The sequence below is a fragment of the Phyllobates terribilis genome, unplaced genomic scaffold, assembly GCF_046119375.1.
Source record: "Phyllobates terribilis strain yellow unplaced genomic scaffold, ASM4611937v1 Scaffold_8__6_contigs__length_399053987, whole genome shotgun sequence".
NCBI classification, from domain to species: domain Eukaryota; kingdom Metazoa; phylum Chordata; class Amphibia; order Anura; family Dendrobatidae; genus Phyllobates; species Phyllobates terribilis.
The window spans coordinates 156,949,973-156,956,974 of NW_027362768.1; the positions used below are offsets into that span (position 1 = coordinate 156,949,973).

General features: G+C 44.7%; 1 long non-coding RNA gene across 1 annotated transcript in view; it reads left to right on the forward strand.

Moving 5' to 3' along the window:
* Positions 1-3,843, forward strand: part of LOC141156441 (uncharacterized) — a 61,720-nt gene extending 57,877 nt beyond the window's left edge. Inside the window, exons 3-4 of the long non-coding RNA XR_012247614.1 lie at positions 2,085-2,221; positions 3,377-3,843. This is a non-coding gene — a long non-coding RNA (uncharacterized lncRNA). The remainder of the gene's footprint in view (positions 1-2,084; positions 2,222-3,376) is intronic.
* Positions 3,844-7,002: the final 3,159 nt, after the last annotated feature.

The window sequence follows — 7,002 nt, forward strand, 5'->3', positions numbered from 1 at the left end:
TCCTACCTATGCCCAGAGACCCACCCCTATCTGCTCCTACACCACTGGGTTTTCCTCCCCCTCCCCACTCCAGCCAGGGACAGATGCTGTCGTGCCTGCACTTCTGTCTAGTGGGAGCACCGTTGAGCTGTCCCTCAGAAATGGGGTGTGTGTGGTGCATGCAGCCTACCGAGTCCTGGTCCACAATCCATCTTACCCGGGAGTGGAATATCACACCTCTGGTTTGAGGTGCAATACCCCTGTAGCAGCCGAGCCCTCGGGGTGCTACAATAGCAATCTGCTTCTTACTTGTTTTAACTTCTGCTTTCTCACATCTCGTCCGCCCTTTAACACATTCTGTGCACTCACTCTATATCAGCCCCTCCCTTCTCCCCTCTCCCCTGTAAAACTCTGAGGCTCTACTGACCTTTCTCACCCACTCCAGACCATCCACCACCTCCATACAGCACTCAAAACGTTCATACAAATCATTGCACCACCTGCTCTTTCTCTTTTTTCTCCTTCTACTAGTCGCTGGCGACATCTCCCCCAACCCTGGGCCTCCCTCCACTAGCATACACCACTCTCCTCCAGCTGCATATAGAAACCCTGCTAATCTTATTAACATTCAGTGCATGCCCTCTCCTATCGCTTTCCATTGTGCTCTCTGGAACGCACGGTCTGTGTGTAACAAACTAACTTACATTCACGATTTTTTCCTCTCTAATTCTCTTAACCTTCTGGCTATTACAGAAACCTGGATCCAGCATTCAGACACCACCGCAGCTGCTGCTCTCTCATTTGGTGGGCTGAAATTTTCACATACTGCCAGACCTGAGAATAGACAGGGTGGAGGTGTTGGTTTGCTCCTTTCACAACAATGTGCTTTCCAGGTCATCCCCCCAGTTCCCTCACTCATGTTTCCTTCCTTTGAAGTGCACACCGTCAGACTCTTCATACCCTTCTCCCTGCGATTGGCGGATGTGTATCGCCCCCAGCTCCTCCCGCCAGTTCCTGGATCACTTTGCCATCTGGCTTCCTCACTTTCTATCCTGTGACATCCCCACCATCATCATGGGAGACTTTAATATCCCCATCAATGATCCCCTCTCTCAATCTGCCTCTCATCTACTCTCTCTAACCTCCTCATTCGGCCTCTCGCAATTTACTAATTCTCCTACACATGAAGACGGGAATACTCTGGACCTGGTTTTCTCCCGTTAGAGACTAGATACATATTCAGTTACCAACGCAAATATATATATATATATATATATCTATTTTAAGGCACAAACATATTCTTTAAATTACTAATATATATAAATATATTAGTAATTTAATTTAAAAACAAAATTGGTGCCTTAAAAAATCCCAAATTCTGGTGCTCATAATTTTTGCAATAAAGTTAGAAACTTTGGAAAAGTTTGGAAAGTGTGTGCGGTGTTAACAGGGTGGGACGATGGCCACAATCAGATCAATATAGATCTAATATTCATTATGGTAGAAACTGTCACAAATAATACAGTGATTTCAATTTCTGTATTTAGAAGAAAATGTGAAATTTATTAAATAGCGTGTGTCTTCTAATAAATTAATGCATTTTCCTCCGCTGCACTTTGGTTTAAAATTGATGGATGAAACACAAGTCACAACAAGTCTCCCCAAAATACTTTCAGATACGTGATACCTGGTCACTTATAAGCACAGTTTACATGGGAGGTGGACTGGATGTGAAACAGTATCAGTCTTGTCAATAGGCTGGGTCTGGTATTGCAGCTCGGCCCCATTCCAGCTGGAAAAAATACAGGAACTATTTAGGATTTTCTTGCCCTCCAAACAATCACCACTATCTGACAGTTCTGCTCTAGAACTTCCTAAAGTTCAGGAGGTTCATCCCCCTTCATTATGGACTGAATGCACATAGGGCTACCCCTCTCCATAGGCCCCACAATAAGAGGGGAAGGTAAAGGCCCATGGGGCATTCTCTGTGGCCCACTTGTCTCTTCCCATGGGATGTAACCAACAAATACCTGGTGTGAGCAGAGTGACTTATTCCTGGTGTATGTTCCTCCATAGATAATAACTGTAATATTAATTTCCGACAGGTTTGAATATAGACCTATCAGCTCTACTACCACCGATAAGACGTAGGAGACCAAGAATTAACGACTGGCAAAGAAGTATTTTCATCCAAAGAGTCCAGAGGGATGGATACCGCGAGCCGGCGTTGGCAGGATAAATGGTATGACACCGCCTTATATACTCGTGCCCTCCTACCCACACACGTGTATGTACATCCAAGCACCCAAAACATATCACAGAAAACTCCGGACCCTCTAACTAAAGGAAAAAATTAGTCACGTAGATGATTATGTGACACTGCCACGTGGGCCACATCGATGCAATTCCTTGCATGCCCGGCTCATACTGCAACTCCCTAATGCAGTCTGAACTAGGCCGCTCTTAAAGGGGTTGGCCATATACATCACTGTATGATCAATGGGGATCAGAGTGCAGAGGTCCTCACCGATCACGAGAATTGGAGTCTCATAGTCCCCTGACGCCACTGCTTCACTCACTGTCCATGGGAGTGGTGGTCACATACGTGCAGTACTGCTCCCATAGAAGTGAATGGAGTGTACCATACATGTCTGATGGATCAGAATTCCACCTAAAAGAGACAATCAAGAAAATCGAGCAGCCTTGCAGATAGTTTTTGACTGCTAGAGCAGAGCCCTGCAAATTTCTTCCTACCTTCCGATATTCTCGACGCCTCTTCTGCTTCATGCCACAACATCATAGCGTTGCAAGGCCTACTAATCAGAAGAGGCACCGAGGATGTCAGCAGATAGGAGGAGGTTCTCAGGGCTCGGATCCAGCGGCCATGGCTACCAATGTGGTCACTGGACCAGAGTCCTAATCTTTTAGCTCAATTATCACTTTAATAAATTAATTGAGACAAAAAATGTCCCTACTTGGATGACGGGAGACTCCACCAGCACATTGGGTGATAGAGACCTGGGGAGAAAGCGAGAGGTTCACCTTAAATAGTGTCAGAACGCTCCTAATTCTTTTCAACACAACTTTATTTGTACAGTCCAGAAGAACACATTTTATATGATCCATCAGACTAGCGGTGGATGTAAATATATGTTACACACCGGTGATCCACAATCTGTGACTTTACAACTGTTGCAAAAACTATGACTCCCTGCACGCTGGGATTTGTAGTCTTTGCAACATCTGCAGAGCCCCAGGTTGGCGGTGACCGCAGTACACCACAGTACAATGTATGCGCTGGGTTTTTACTATTCTGCAGCTTTCAAGAATACAAACATCTGTCATTATGAGAATTAGGTTTTCACAGTTCTTTTTCGTTCTCTTTCTTAATCCGCAGACCGATCAGCACGGAGCTCTCCAGGGCCAAGTATGTGCCATACTCTCGGCTTATCTCCTCCTCGAGCTGCTCCTTTGACTTCACCGGTGGAGAGATTTCCTAGACATAAACAGGACAGAGTTATACTCGACTTCCTTCTCTCATCCTACGTGATCACTCATGGATATAAAAACAAGTAGAAGTGACGGCACAAAGTGCAAGAGCCGAGCAGTGTGGAGCGAGACACTTATGCTTTTCTTGCTGTGCTCCTTCAGCTCCAGCGTTCTCTTCTCTGCAGCCCGAAATGTCTTTCTCTGTTCATAATATTCCAAATGACTGACCTCCCTGTCCAAGTAATGCAGGACCGCGGTGCTCTGCAGAAGAGAAAGTAAAATATTGCTGCGGACATGTTCTCACAATTGCAGACGGGACAACTCAGCGGATCTTACAATGCAAGCTGCCAATGCCACCGTTGCAAATTTCCTCATAGTGGTAGAAGAAGCCATTGGTCAGGAAAAACAAATTCACCAATTCAGCTGCAACCAGCAGCTTTAGCAGAGGACCTCAATTATGAAGTCCAGATATTAGACCCTTCCACTGTTCCCAGTTGTTGGGGTCAATACTACTTCTTCACTAACTCTACTAGTGCCCATGTTTCCCTGGCATGGTGCCATGGAGTCACAGCTGTCAACTGGACCTAAATGGTTTCAACCAAGGAGCCAGGGCCAAAGAGCCAGTTGTGAAACTGGGCACAGACACAAACATTTATGTCTATAGGATTTACCAATAGTATATGAGACTGTTGGTTTTCCTTGGGGCGGACAAGGACCCAACATGGTGGCCCTTTTCTTGTCCAAGCCTCTTATATTCCCTGGAAAGGCCCAGGAGGAATCAGGACTGATCAATATTTCTGACAGTCATTATATGTATATGGTAAAGCACCTAAAAGGCTTCAAAGGGGTTGTCAACCTTCAAGATTCCCTTTACCATAGAGGAACCTAAGAAATTACCCTGATTACATGGTGTCTTGCGATGCAAGCTGCCAATGCCACCACTGCAAATTTTCATGTAGGCCTGGTGGCGAATGGTAGAAGAAGCCATAGGTCAGGAAAAATGAATTCACCAATTCAGCTGCAACCAGTAGCTTTAGCAGAGGACCTCAATTATGGAGTCCAGACATTAGACCCCTCCACTGTTTCCAGTTCTTGGGCTCAATACTTCTTCACTTACTCTACTAGTGCCAATGTTTTCCTGGCATGGTGCCATCGAGTCACAGCTGTCAACTGGACCTAAATGGTTTCAGCCAGGGTCAAAGAGCCAGTTGTGAAGCTGGGCACAGACACAGACATTTATGTCTATAGGATTTACCAATAGTATATAAGACTCTTGGTTTTCCTTGGGGCGGACAAGGACCCAACATGGTGGCCCTTTTCTTGTATATGCCTCTTATAATCCCTGGAAAGGACCAGGAGGAATCAGGGCTGATCAATATTTCTGACAGTCATTATATATATATATGGTAAAGCACCTAAAAGGCTTCAAAGGGGTTGTCAACCTTCAAGAATCCCTTTACCATATAAGGACCCTATGAAAATACCCTGATGACATGGTGTCCCATGCTCGGACCACTATTGATCAGTGGTAATTTGCAAAAACAATAAAACAAACCTTGCCGTATGTGTTAAACTCACTGCAGTGCCACCATAGGACAACATGAAGTATCACTAGTAGTACGTTCAGTCCTAACGCCAGCGTGTGTCAGTGCGCATGATACACGGGAACCATTTAAACTGGCACATGAGGCTGGTATAGACACCGAAAAAGGGGTAAAAAAGGTTCGTCAAAACATTCTTGTTATTAAGGCATCATCCTGAGTTACAGTAAATGTACGACCACAGAAAGATGCAAGAGTGAAATGCAATAGAAGAAAAGCAAAGATTGTGCAAGTCTATAGGAGGCCGGAGCAAATCACATCGGCAGCAATAAAATAACACTTTCCTCGTTTATTAATGTGTTCAATATATGAAGACTCTGTCCCCGAACCAACCTCATTAGCGGACGGGTGATGTAAGGTCCACGGGATCTGTAATACATGGAGGGTCCCGCTGTCATCGGCCACGGCCATTAAATGCTGCTTTGCTGCAATAAATAAGATGTAATTCATTATTTTGAGTCTCTATCTGTTTTGGTCTCACAATATAATTGTTATAACCTTCCTGTTTGTTTTTGTTTCTATCTTGTGTTTTGCGGTCACGTGATCATCTTCCTATATATTCCAGCTCCGCCCTTCTGGCCTTGCTGGACTTCAATGTTGTTTAGACTGTCTTTCTAGCCAAGTGCTTTTGTGCCTATCTATCTCTAGTTTGCTTGGTCCTCTGGACCTCTAGTACTTTTGTCAGTTTATCTTTTGCTCTGCAACAACTTCTGTTAGGAGGTGTCCCATTTTTTGTCCCAGTCCTTAGTTCTTTTAGGGACCCCTCCCTTTCTCTATAGGTCTCCGTTCAGACTAGCCGAGGACGAAGGCGGGTCTGTTCACAAGGAACAGGTCGCCCGCTACAACGTAGGGACTCAGCTTAGTCTTACTGTAGGGACAGCTCTCCCCTTCTTTCCCTAGTTTATGTTGCAGATCATAACAGTAAGTCCAGCCCAAACAAAAAAAAAACTTTTAGGAAAGAAATCCGGGGATCAGTATGGTTTCTGTTCAAGATTTGGCTCAATGCCTGCAGGGATTGTGTCTGGAGGTGTCCGAGCTCCGGCAACACGTGAGTAGCTGTCCTGGAGCGCATTTTGTGGAACCGAAGGTAGGACTCCCTGATATTTTTGATGGTAAACAACAAGATTTTTTTTCCTTTAAAAATGCTTGTTTATTATATTTTCGTTTGAGACCAAAGTCCTCTGGGAATGAATCACAGCGCATTGGGTTTATCATGTCACTTTCGCGCAAGGAACCACAGGGGTGGGTCTTTTCTCTCCAACCTAATGATCCGTGTTTTAGGTCAGTGGAGGATTTTTTTTCTGCTATGGGGCTATTGTATGATGATCCTGATCGAGTCTCATCTGCTGAGACAGAACTGAGACGTTTGAATCAGGGGTCAGGTGATGTTGAAAATTATTGTACACACTTCAGAATGTGGTCCTCAGAAGTGAAATGGAATGATTCAGCGTTAAAATGTTTTTTTTCTTGCTGGTCTAAGTGAAAGGGTTAAGGATCTGCTGATTGCATTTCCTGCACCTGAAACCTTACAAGAAGCCATGCAATTAGCTATACGTGTGGACAGGAGACTGCGTGCCAGGGTTTATGATGAAAAGATTCCGGCAATGGCAGCTCCTAGTTCCCAGAGGCTCTTCTCGGACGGCGGAGAACCGATGGAGGTTGGGGCGATGTCACTCCGCTCTCAGGAAAGAGACCACAGGTTTTCCAAGGGATTGTGTTTTTATTGTGGTAAATCTGACCATTTGATTAAGAACTGTGAGCTTCGATTAAGTAAAGAAAAAAAAAAGTTCAGTTACGCCAGTATTGCTTGTTTGAACTCTAAGGGAGTATTTCTTTCAGGGAGTACCTCATTGCAGGAAGATTTGATTGAATTTCAGGTATTTGTGGATTGTGGTTCAACACTTAATGTTGCTGCATTTCCCCTCAGTATGAA